The sequence below is a fragment of the Empidonax traillii genome, unplaced genomic scaffold (assembly GCF_003031625.1).
Source record: "Empidonax traillii isolate 1590-97213 ecotype Southwest subspecies unplaced genomic scaffold, ASM303162v1 scaffold306:size632451, whole genome shotgun sequence".
In the NCBI taxonomy this organism is placed as follows: domain Eukaryota; kingdom Metazoa; phylum Chordata; class Aves; order Passeriformes; family Tyrannidae; genus Empidonax; species Empidonax traillii.
The window spans coordinates 495,188-508,667 of NW_020955499.1; positions in this window are offsets into that span (position 1 = coordinate 495,188).

The window sequence follows — 13,480 nt, forward strand, 5'->3', positions numbered from 1 at the left end:
ATGTTATTCAAGACGATTTACAGCTGTCCAAAACTAGATCTGGAAGGAAGCTGAGCCATTTGTTCACTTTCAGGGCCTCAGGGGTAGAAAGTTTTGTGCAGATTTGTGTTTTTTTTTTTTCTCTATAGTCTTCCCAGCACTCACTAATAAGGACAATTTCTCATCTCCTCAGTGTATGTAGGACCCCAGCATTTCAGTCTTTAAACCAAGGGGCTAAATATGAGCAGATTTACATCTGACTCTTACATCTGTGCACATCCAGAGCACCTGATGGAGCCACAGAGCCTGAATCAGTCCCACAGTTTTAGGTGTGCAGAGTCACCTCCCAGCTGTGTCCTCCTCTCTGTCACCCAGATGATTTGTGCTGGGCTTGAATCATACCCAAACACAGCCAAACTTCATAAACTTGAGCTCTCAATTCAAGTTTTCCAAGATACAAGTAACTTTTGGGCTTATTTCAGCTCAGTCTCTGAGTTACAGCAGATATCAGGACTTGAAACACAACATTCCAACAGGGCTTTGTTATTGAAGAGCAGGGATAGTTTGGGGTATGATGGGCCATCACCACAGTTAGGAACCACTCAGAATTATCCAAAAATAATCTGTTGTTTTTGCCAGGGGAAGGGTTCAGACTGGGGCACCACGTGAGCTGGGTATTTTGGAGATGGCAGGAATACTCCTTGGTCCGTTCATCTTCAAGTTTGGACTTTATTTGCTTGATCAGATCTAAGTGACTCTTTGGCACCTTTTTTGTGTGATGCACGGGCTCCCAGCTGGATGAGGGGCAAAGAAGGTCATGAACTTCCCATGGATTTGGTTTCTTAGGGCAGAAGTGGAAGATGTTTTTCTTATTGCTCAGTCTGGTGGTGCAAGGAAAAGGCAAGTCAAGGACTCATCCCGCCAAAGGAGAAAGATCTTCTTAATTTGCTGCAAGTTTGTAGCCCTTGCACAGTGCCATGGGAAAGCTTTGAGGCTTTTATAGCTCCTCCACTAGACGGGTTGGAACCATCCTCGTATACAACCAGGGAAAACACATCAAAAGAGGGTTCCTCGACAAACAGCGCATCTTAAATTAGATTTTTTTTTAATTATTACTTTATTTTATGCTGTTGGTTCACATCTCACAGCCCTTTTGCTGTTGCTGGCTCTCTGTCCCCAGCTGGTGAGAACCAGGGTGGTGCATCTGCTGCTGCGTGAGGAGAGTCCTCTCCGTCGCGTACGGATGAGACTCGGCTGTCGCCCGCACGGCAGCCAGGGGGAAACCCGCAGGAATCCACAGCTCCCCAGGTGCTAAAAGTACAAAGGAAAAGGAAAAAGACAAATAACAGGCTGGCAGTTTGCAGAGAACTGGTGGAAGGAACTGGTGCTGCTCTGCCAGAGTTTGTGATTCTCCCTCCAGCACCGCGACGTCGGGCCGTGTCTCGAGCCGGGGGAGGGATTGTGTGTTAAAAACCAAACTCAGGGTGGTTGTGGCTTTTCTGAGGAGCAAAGCCAGGAAACGTGAGCCCTCCAGGCTGTGAAAGCAGAGGGCTGCAGAAGGACCCCAGGTGTCACTGCTTTTCAAACCCTGTTTTCCTTTTTGGCACTGGCAAGATCAATGCCTGGACCGTACCTGTGTTCTCCAAAGTTTCTCACTACAATGTCTGATCCCTGAAGATTATCCCCACATCTTCTTCAGGCTCTTTCTATTTAAACGTTTCCTTTGCAGAGTCAGCTTTCAAGCCCCGCATTTGAGAAAAAAAAATATTAAGCTGTTTTGACAGAGAAGAGACACGTATCAGAAAGGGGCTCTCTCTCTGCAGCAAGTGCCTCAGACCTCCCCAGCTTCTATTTATGCTGCTTTTTGAGCATAAGGAGGGTTTTGCTTTTATCTGTCCGATGGATTTCTGTTGCTGTGATCATTTCTCCCCCGGGAAAGGTGTCTGTGGCTCTTTCCACCGCCACAGAAACACAAAAGGCCCCCTTTTCTTTTTAGCTGAGGAGCCAGTGTCGAGAATTTTCCGCTCTCTCACTTGGGGGTAGGGACTGACATGCAAAGAACATCTCAATTGAGTATTGGCTTCCCCAGATGAAAAACCACTTACCCTCCTCTTCCCAGTGCCATGAGCACAAATGGTCTCTCCAACCACTATATTTGCTTCGTGGTAGGTTGGAGGGGGAAAAAAAAAAAAAAAAGGAAAAAAAAAGGAAAAAGAAAGGAGCAGCTTTGCTGATTTGTGGTTTAGAAGGATGTACAACCCATGTGTCTCCAGCAGATATTAAAGATGACGGATTGCGAGCGGAGCCGCCGAAGATGAGCACTGGGGGATGATAAATCGCCCTCCAACTTGGAGCAGAGCTGCATCGTGGCTCAGAGTGCAGGGAAAAGGGAAGCCAGAAGAACCAAGTCCTCGCAATTAATGTGAGCATCCATCCCACATGTGTGGAGTGCTTTCTGTGCCCACGTGGAGGTAAGTGAATTAGCATGCTTGGGGGCTGATAGCCCCACTAGATACTACCCTGCTTGCCTTTAATGCTTTGATAAAAGGATGGTGACAACAAGATAGATAGAGATAATGCTCCAGGCTTCTTGCAGGAGAGCCATTATCATTAACAGCATTAATTAGCCCGTAATACACCGTACAAAACACACCAGACACAGCCACTCTAAAGGGAAGCAACCTGACAATTGTCAGTAATGTGATAGCTTAGCATTAGCATGCACTGATCATTGAATATCTTTATCTTCCTAACCTGGCCTTTCTGAGAGGGAAGGATTCCCAAGGCTACCTTGCAGGCAGCATCTCCAGCCAAGTCATTAAAAAGATACATGATTATGGAAGTGGGAGCCACGAGGAGATTGGTAGCAGACTCCAAGAACCTTTTGCTGTCAAGGCAGCCCATGCAGGACTAGTTCAGTTGTACCCTTTGGAAACTATTTGCACTTAAAGGCACATTAAGGTGGACTGAATTGTTTCTAAACCTGACAGTCTTTCCCAGCAGAGGCTGGTGGTGCCTTTGGAAGGCAGCTCAGAGAGATCTGGGAGGGGAAGGGCAGAGATTACCCCACAGGAGGTAACACAGAGAGATAGAGATATAGATAGATTTAGAATTAGAACTGGAATTAGAACTGGGATTAGAACTAGGATTAGAATCAGAATTAAAATTAGAATTATCAGTATCTCTACAGAGGTATAGGTAGAATTAGAGCATAACCCTAAACTAGGAGGTTTCACCCCAAAATCAACCTTATCATCCTGTGGATGTGCAGAGATGATAATTTATTCTAAAGGAGGATGAAGAATTTTACTCCTACCCTTGGTGAGCAGCTGGACAAAAATCCAAGACTCATTTCTCTAAGAAGAGAAATTTCCTGTGCAATCAGTTTGGCTTTTTTTTTTTTTAAGGCAATCATCTTTCTTTGCAAGGAAAGCATCAAGCCCAGAACCACAGAAACACAGGTGAGTCCCTTGGCTCAAAGCTGAATCAGGGCCATGTAGATCACACTTAACAGAAGTTTATCCAAACTGTTTGTGCAAACACCTCATCACAGAATTTTACAGCCTCCCCTGCCAAGCATTTTGTTGTGAACATGAATTTTGATCTCCCCTAGTGCCCAAAGTAAACCTTCTTTGCTGAAAATTAAGCTCATTTCTCCGTATTTTTCTCCCACTGGACTAGAAGAACTGCTCTCATTGCTTTTTTTTTTTTTTTTTTTGAGCACTTTCAGCCTCCTGGAAGACCATTATTCAATGTCCACTTGGCTTCTGTTTTCTCAGCTAAAGAAATACAACTCCTTCAGCACGTTTTGCTGATTGCAGAAGTAATCAAACTAAAACTACCAGAGAGGGTTCCTTTGCTCTGAGCACAAACCCTCTCTCAGTGAGGGGCTTTCTCTCCTCCAGCCTGGGTGAGGCTTTTCCCCACCAGCACTTCTGTGCTGAAAGGAATGGGGAGCTCTAATCTGACTGTTCCCAGTGTCTCAACAGCCTCTGGGAACCCTCCTTGGGTTCTGGGGAGGTCCCTGGGGTTTAGGCTGAGGTCCAAGCTGGTTTCTCTTGCCTGGCACTGGAGGTTGTCACAGGACTCTGAATCAGCCTCAGCTTTGAGAGAACCTTCATAGGGAGCTCCCAGAAAGAGTCTGAGAGGGTTTGAATCTCAGAGGCCCCCCAGTCTGATTTCAATAAAAACTCAAAAGTGACACCTCTGGGGTATGTTTTGGTCCCACATGTTAAGCTTAGGCTGGAATGAAACTCTGCTGTTGTGGAGAGAGACCTGAGCTTTGCTCAGCCTGGACACCCAACCTGTAGATGCCCTACATTTGATGGGATGGGTTATGACTCTTATTTTTCTTTTTCTCTCTCACAAGCAGCTCCAGCCCAAATAGAAGGGAAAATTTATTTATTTACTTACTTATTTATTCATTAATTTATTTATTTATTCATTTATTTATTCAGTGGTAGGGACCATATTTATGTTGTCTATTCCTTGGGTTGCAGCCCTTTTACATCTAAAAATGTTTCTTTTGCTTTCACACAAACTGCTCAAGTCAAACCAGATGATTTGTCAATTTATTTTGTGATAGATGCAACATTTGTGCCCCAGATTCCTTGGGTTCCTGCACTTTCATATCTAAAAGCATCTCTTTAGTTCCTTAAGTGGGTGCCTTGTCCAAACAAATCCTTCCAAAATCCTTCATGGACTCGCTGTCTACATGGTCCCACGCAGACTCCAAGCTCAGCCCCTCTGCCTGCCCATGAAACCCCCAAAATTCCTGACCATTCCACACCCTTGACTACAAACAGGGACCTGCTGTCACCAAAGACAGATGATGAGCAAGGTGCCCACGAAGAATGGGGACAAGTGAGAGCAGGATGTCCTGGCACGACGAGGTGGACACCTCCCAGCTGGGTCTTTGCAGCTCCATTTTCCAGCTCTTCTGTTTCCATACTGTCCTTCCCAGAGGGGACTGACTTGGCAATGGCAGGGAAGAGCTGTGGTTATCAACACCACTGGTTTTTATTTGGTGTTTTTTTATTTTCATGGTTTAGTGGTGGGCTTGGATTAACGGTTGGACTCAACGATCTTAGAGGTCTTTTCCAACCTAAATGATTCTGTGGGTGTCCTGTGAGAGGGAGGAAAACCCTGTTTTAAAAGGGGAATATTCCTCTGGACCTCAGCTCTTGCAATGATGGGGCACTGACACCGAGGATTGTTTTATTCCATCATTTTACCGGTCATCTGGTAACTGTTTCAGCGAGGAGCAAAAAGAAATGCTGCCCATTCTGCCTGGGAGGAAGGGAGGGGAGGAATGAAATCTTCCTTGGGGGATGGAAAACATGGGAAATGAAACAGAGCAGGCAGCAGAAAGTCTGACAGCTGGAGCCTGCTGGATCTATGACTATTGACTGTAAGCCTGGTTAAGGTGGCAGTTATCAGTTATAGCATCATCCCACCTAAAAGCAGAAAGGAAATATCAATAACGAAATGTTAAAGGCACGAGGAGAAAAAGCAGAGCAGAGAGAGAATGTGAAATAATGGGACTGCAATGATTAAGACAGACAGAAAGTGATGGTGCTGCAACAACTCTTGGCAGCGCTGGGAATGAAAGTCTACATTTCACTGTGGGAAAACATAAAAGGAGATGGATTTGCTCTTGTGCTGCCTGCAGATTTTTGGGAGACTGTGAAACAGTTTTCCTGGATTCGCTGAAGGAATTGCTTTGAGCAAATATCCAAGTCAGGAGGGTTATTCTTTCTTTCTTTTTTTTTTTTTCCTTACAAAAGATACCTGGATATAGTACCTACACCTCCAGCTCTGGAGCAGAGGGATGGATCCACACCTCTCCTTGTACATTATAAGGTCTGAAATGGCCCGAGGTCAACGGTTTCTGAAAAAAAAAAAAAAAAAAATATTGAAGCAATCAGTTCTTTCTCGAACTTGGTGTGTATTTCCCATTTCTGGAGAGAAATTCAGCCCTGAAACACTCAACATGCATCAGCGTGTGCGAGCAGGGGTCAGGTGGGCACAGAGCATTGTTATAAATAAAGGGAAAATGTGTCCTTTCCCTTTGTGCTGGGAACCAGGGCTTATTTCCCCAGAGCTCCACATGTCCCATTTTATTTATGATCTCTAATGGCACCATCCCAAATGATGGCTGCTCCACAGATGGGCCTCGCTCCCCGAAGGAGACTGTCCCACAAATGCAGCTTTTCAGCAGCACCAGCCACTCCTTCCTCAGGATTTGGTGGCCAGCAGATGTGCTGTGATCTGTGGACGCCCTGAAGAGCCCCCTTCCATTAGGATCAGGCTCATTTTTTCACTCTTTAGAAGAAATACTGGGCAGGCACAAAACTTGAGGGTGTTTCTGAAGCACCAGGCCAAGTTGTATTTCCTGCAGAGAGTCCCCTTGCAATGAAAGGTTTGAAGATTCCTGGGCTTCAAGATCAGCATCCTAGATCCGTGGATCTCCTCCCCTGTGGCAGCTCTAGGTCTGTGCGTGTTTCTCGCAGGGAAATGCCACAAAATCTCTTTTCCTGACGTGAAATCAGCTTAGGAAACTTCTGCCTCACTGTCCAGCTCCTTTTTCCCACATCCACAAGGTGGGCCAGGAGACCTGCTGGTGGGACAGCACCAAAAATCATGTCACTGAAACAAAAGAGAACCTTCTGTTGGTTGTTGGCACTCTTTCGGAAGAGGGGGTTGTGTATTTAAGGGTTGTTTCCCACCAGGTTTATTTAGCAGGTTTTCAGAATCATCCCTACTCAAAACATCAAGTTTGTGATGGAGCAGTATCTCTCCTTCCCTCCTAAGATGGAGGCAGCTGCTCTCCCTTATTCTTTTACTCCCAGACCAGCCCCTGAAGTCACAGAAAGGTTATAAAAATTAATGGTGGCAGCAAGAAAAAAGGATCTGCCCTGACTATGCAATATCTTACCCCTAAAAAACCTGTGAGTGATGCCTGTGGTGTTGCTGATGAAGAGCCCTCAGGAGAACATCCCTTCCACCCCCACCCTGCTGAGAAAGCACCCATGTCCTCCTAAGCACCCAGAGAGAGACTTGATTTAGGTCTGGCTTATATTGCTTTTTTAAGATGAATGGGAGGGAGAAATGGGGGGAAAATCTTATTTATAGTGGTGGTCAGAAGCAAGCCCAGGGGGAGCACTTATCTATGCAAGAGCTTTCATGCCCATCTGAGGCTTTATTCCATCTAACCCTGATTCTTTTTCTTGCCCAGTTTTCCAGGCTATTTCAGGTGCTAAAGCCAATCCTTCCTGCACCTTCCACCTCTTCTCCTTTCATTTTTCACTGTGGTTGGAGAGAAAGGTGGAAGCCAGATTTCCTCAGCAAGGCAGAGGAGAGCAGTGGTGCAGTTACAGCTCTCAGATTAATATTGTGCAAAGACTCTTGTTAATAGTCAAATCTATCCACAGGATGGGGGTACCCTGTGTTGTCCTGACTCTGTGTTCAGTTTTGGGCCCCTCTCTGAAAGACTTTGAGGGGCTGGATCAGCAGGAATGGTTGAGGGAGCTGGGGGGGGGGGCTCATCCTGGAGAAAAGGAGGCTCAGGGGGGACCTTCTGGCTCTGCAAGTCCCTGCCAGGAGGGGGGAGCCAGGGGGGGTCGGGCTCTGCTCCCAGGGAACAGGGACAGGAGGAGAGGGAACAGCCTCAAGCTGTGCCAGGGGATGTTTAGACTAAATATTGGGAAAATTCCTTCCTGGAAAGGGCTGTCCAGCCCTGACACAGGTGCCCAGGGCAGTGTTGGAGTCCCCATCCCTGAAGGGATTTAAAAGCCGTGTAGGCTGTGCACATGGTTTAGTGGTGGCCTTGAGTTAATGGCTGGACTTCATGACCACAGAGTTCTTTTCCAAGCTAAATGATTCTATGGCTGTCTTGTGAAAGAGAGAAAAGAACCTGTTTTACCAGGGGAACGTTTCCTCAGCTGGCACAAACCACTGTAAGGACACACTTCCAAAGGCCAGGATGGATGACGAGAGCCCCAGGAATCCCCACAAAGCTTCCCATATTTTATACGAAATAAGCACAGTTCATTGCAAGTCCTTAGCAAAACAAGCACACAGCTTGGTGCTTAAATTTCCCCACCATCACTGCTATTTTCATGTACAGCCAGCCAGGGCCATATTTATTTTCCCAGCATCAGCCCCTGCTTGTTTTACAGGAGCAGGACTTGACATACAGGGTGTCAGGCAAATAACTCGCCCAGTGCTTCAAAAAGTCACTGCAAGAGTCAGGAATCACAGCCTGGCACTGTGCAAAATAAACACATCTCTCCTCTGGCTGTGTGGGAAAATGCAGGTGTGGGATTTAAGGGAAGGTGGGGAATTGGGAGTGGGGAGAAAGGTGTAAGGAAAGGAGCTGAGAGCGGCGCCTGTTCAATGAGTGTATTTGAGTGGGAGTCAGTTTTAGAGGCTGGTTTGTGGTAACTGCATCACACATCCACATTCATCTCTCTTTAAAACCGTTTGAGTTTCCTTTTTACTCACTACCAAGGCAACTAATTCCTGCAGGGAAACAGGGTGGCCTCCCACAGAGTGGTTGTAAACAGCAACGAGCACAGACGCTCCACGGTTATTCAGAGGCAGCAGCCTGGCCCAGAGCAGCTCAGAAGGCACAGAGAAAACTTTCTGCCATCCAAAAACCTCTCCCCACAGACCCTTGGGGTCGACCCACTGAATCCACCACAGCGCAGGGTCCACTTGTGTGGACAGATGGGCACAGGGTTGGTGGGTCAGATGTGCTGCTCAGGTGCTGATGGGTGCTCAGGCACGCTCAGCTTCAGTCCACGGTGCTGACAGTGCTGGCAGGAGTTTTCCTCCTTGCATCAGACTCCAAACTCCTCTCCCCCAGCTCAGCTGCTCCGAAACCTGAGGAAGGAGAGGTGGTTTTGAAGGAGCTGGGAGCAGAGGGTGAGTTACACGAGGCATGCCTGCTCACACCATTAACAGGATCGATCTGACTCGTGAGCACTGCAGGTGTCACAGCCTGGACTTGACCCTTGGCATCCCACAGCGGGACAGGGACTGTCCTCAGATGTCCTGGGAGGAGTCCTGAGCCAGGTAGCCTGTTGTGACAGGACAAGGAGGGGCAGCTTTGGCTGTCACCTCTCCCAGCAGGGCTCACAGACCTCAGGGAGGGAAGGGCTGGAGCTCAGCTGGTGGGGCCTTGGCTTAGTTACAGCATCAGCGGTGACCCCGTGGCCTCTGTGAGAAAGCGTGTGAGAAAGGTTGGACACCTCTGGCTGATTTATCCAGAGGCTCTGACAAGCAAGACCAGCAAGGTCCCAGCCCGGGGAAGTTTGTGGAAGATGGATAACATGGCACAGATATTAATGGGCCATAAGGGAAGGAGGCACAAAATGGGAGGAAGACACTGTACCTGACACTTGCCTTTCAAACATAATTGCCCCTTGTCTGGTTGATGGAGGGGTTTGAACCTGGAGCTTCTTACGCTGGAAGAACAAACCTCTGGGGGCTGCATGAAGGAGTGAGGACATCACTGCGCTGCCGACCCATCTTTCCGAGGTTCAGACCTCGAGCCCCCCAGCCAGACGTTCCCAATTAACAACCAGAACAGATGAGAACAGCATCTCCACATTAACCCATCTTCATTGTCTGCCCTTGGACAAGCCTAAGAGCAACAGAGAGTTCCCCCCCCCGCCACAGCACCAGCTTTCTGGGCAAGTTTAAAGCCACCACTGGCACAGCCCCTTGTTTGTAGCTGTGCTACAATCCACAGGGATGGGTTTCCATCCCACCAGCCACATCCAAACTGATCAGCTGGTGCTCCCTCGAGACAAATAACCGCAGGTAAGTGCTACTCAAAATGCAGGTGGTAAAAGAACCAGTCAACCTGAACCTTGGCAGGAGTTTTCCCATTTTTCCTGTGATGAGAGGCTGAGAGGATTGGGATTGCTCAGCCTGGAGAAGGCTCCATGGAGAGCCTGTTGTGACATTTCAGTGCCCAAAGGGGCTCCAAGATTGCTGGGGAGGGACTTTGGAAAAGAGCATGGAGTGACAGGACAAGGGGGTATGGCTTCAAACTGCCAGAGGGCAGGGTTAGATGGGATATTGGGAAGGAATTCCTGGTTGGGAGGGTGAGGAGGCCCTGGCACAGATTGCCCAGAGAAGCTGTGGCTGCCCCTGGGTCCCTGGAAGTGTTCAAGGCCAGGCTGGATGGAGCTCTGAGCAACCTGGGATGGTGGAAAGTGCCCCTGCCCACGGCAGGGGGGTGGAACAAGATGGTCTTTAAGGTCCTTCCAACCCAGACCATTCTATGATTCTACAATTCTCCATTGACTAGAAAAGGAAAGAAGGCTGATGAGCTCTGACACATCACCTGCGTCATCTCACCACAGCACCCTAAACAGTGTTGTTGAAGTCATGTCTCATGAAGAAGGATCCCTAAACCACATCATCCCAGAAAGCCCCACTGTAGAAATAATGTACAATAGAGGTAGGAAGATATGATGGTCATTAAAGTAAAGAGGTCCCAGCAGTGCTGAAAGAGAAGGCCACTACCCACTGCAATGTGAAGTCTCCAACCAAGTGGAGGAGAGGTGGGAATTTATTCCTCTGCTAGACAGGACAATACAGTTGACCCCCAGCTTCTGGCTTTGACCTTTTCTTGACAAGAATTCTCCAGTTATCAAAAGCAACTGGAGATTTTTGGGTGCTTCCTTTCCACGGGGCCTATTTCATGTGTTTAAAGAGGATGGAGCTTCAGGAAGCACAAAGCCTAATCCCCTGAATGACAAAACCCTCTGAAGTGTTTCCCACAGTCCACCTAAACATTAAGTCCTCCAGATTCCCTCAGAAGTTGATTTCCAGTCTCTGTACTCCTGTCTCCATTTTTCCACGTCCCATCATCTATAAGGCCTGACCCTTCTCAAGGTTTGTCCACTGTGTTTAAACTGAAGATTTTCAAACAGATTAAGGACAAATGGAGGTCTTGAGTGCTCCTCCCTCCCCATTTTCTGCTGGCACTGTGATTTGTCTTTCCTGAGACACACAGTATTACATGATTTTTGATTTCCAGATGAATAATGATAATGAAGAAGACGAGAAGAAAAATATTCACTTAATTTTTCTCTGTTAACATGATTCATTTTATAATCCTGCCTCCCTCCTCCTGTTTACTCTGAGCTTTCACTGATTCAAGGATCTGTTCCAGGGTATTCACTGGAAACAACTCATCTCTCTTTGCTGTCTCTGCAGGAGGTACTATTACCTCTCAGAGCTTATATTCATTTTTTTTCCCCTGTTTCTTTGTCTTCCTCCACCTCCAACCTTCCTCCTTGCCCAATTTCCTTGCTGGAGAGCACCTGTTTATTAAAACTACTTTTGAGACAAACCCTATTGCTTATCCTTAGCTTGCAAGGATTTTAAACATGTGCAAGGCAAGGGGGCATCTTCAGAGGGTCCTGTTTTGGTCCCTCAGTGATGGGACATCAAATGGCTGCACGGCTGACTTTGAAACAACAGGGAAGCTGTAGCTCTCAGTGATCAGTTTGACCACTGATGATCATAAGGGCATTATACTTTTGTATTCCTTTTTTCCCTGGTTAGGAAGCACTGCTCACCAGGCTGTGCAGGTTTCCTGGGGTCAGTTCTAGAGGCTGGATTCATGGCCAAAACCATTAGGATGGGCAGCAGCCTGTTCTCCTCCTCTTCTTCCAACATTCAGCTGTGCCAGAAGAAGCTCATCCCAAGTTCAGGGAAAGCACCACCAGTCTGAGGATGCCAGATAAGGTTGATGGTCTTTGCCACTACCTCAGTGCCCCTGTTTGGGTCAACACTTGTTCTCTCTCTCTCTCTCTCTACATCTATCCATCCATCAATCCACCCATCTATCCCTGCCTAAGGAGACTTCCTGGAGTGGTGGATGGGTGGATGGAGAGGGCACAACTGACCCAGCCCACTGCAGGATGCCAAGGGCAGAGAGCAAAGGGGTCCCACGGCCGTGGTAGAGCCAAGGGGACAAAAAGGGGAAAGCTCAGCAGGGAGACTCGTGGAAAACAGGCTGTCACTGCCTGCACTGACCCTTTCCCTCAGCTGAGCCAACGCTGCAGTTTTCATTTCCAGGCAGCAAGCTGGAAACCTTTCCTTCCCTGTCTGCAGATGCCAAAGGTGCCTGAGCTGAGCGCAGGAGCTTTCAGGGCGGCTCATCCCAAAATGCACCACCCCAAACGCTGCCAGGGCTGGAGTGGTGCTTTCCCAGGCACTGTTTGTGTGTTCTGGCCTCCTGCACTGCCCCTCTCAGCCTGTCAGGAGTGGGACAGCCACAGCCTCTGCCTGTCAGACTGGGGGATTTCTCTCTCTCTCCCTGTCTCGGTGCCTTTGGTGCAATGCAGTATTTTCTGCTCTGGCTGCTTCGCTCGCTGGAGCCCTGCAAGAGCTGGAGGGAGCGAGGGGGTTGCTCTGCAAGACCTCTGTTCATGCAGCCACCACCCCCATCTTTGGTGGGCCCATGGCTACCCCAGCGACCAAGCAGGAGCACGAAGAAGGCGTTTTACACCCTGGTTCTGCTGCTCTCAGCAAGATGAAGGCTGGGAGAGGAGGACCAGCAAAGATGTCCAGTGAGGGGGGCCAAAATTTTGGGGAGTTTTTGTGTCCAGAGCGGCTCAGAAAACGTCTCGAGATGTTTCTTCTTGTGTCGGCTGATGCGGGGTGGGATTAGAGAAGACACCAGCAGTGCATCACTTGTCACATGTGGGATGGAAAAATGGGAAATTCAGAGGATTTCTGGCCAGCCAACAGGGAAAGGCCCATGTGCACCTCCCTGGTGGTGGACAGGCCATGTGGAAGGGCTTGTCCAGGACCTTAAGGCACAACAACCATGGATAGGGAAGGGGAAAGGAAGGGAAGGTTTGGCAGAGACCTCCATTTCTCTCCTCCTCACTCCTGTCCCCTCTAATGAGAGGCAAAGTTCCTCCTTCCCCAGCAGCCTTGGAGCTTGTTTGAAGCAATTTGGAGGCAATTGAATGCAAAGGAATAAATGAGTGGATATTGCAGTTTCTGGATGGCTGAGTCAAACCCACAGGCAGTGATTAGAGGCCCACAGTCCCTTTTATGCCCACAGTAAGAAAATGACTTAAATTTGTTCCATTTTAGCTCCAAACAGGAGGCAAAGTTGCAGTGGGCTGGAATGTCAGCTATGCCACCTTTTAATATTCATCTGGAGGAAAACCAAAGCCGAACAGATTTTTTATTTTAATTTAAACAAAGTGTCAGCCGATCCAAAGCAAATTTCTCTGGCTTTGATCCTCTCCTATTAGTTGAGATGCAAAGAAATCACGGCAGGGAAAGCAGAGAATACACAAGTACAACTTCCCTACTGTTTCTCCCACCTTCATTTGCCCTACAAAGTTTCCAAGGCAGCTGTTTGCCCACCTGGTCCCTTTTTTTAACACCATCTATGGTGGTTCCTCACCTTTTTCCTCACCTGTTTGCAGTCCCAGGCTGAAAAAACACAGCTCCAAAG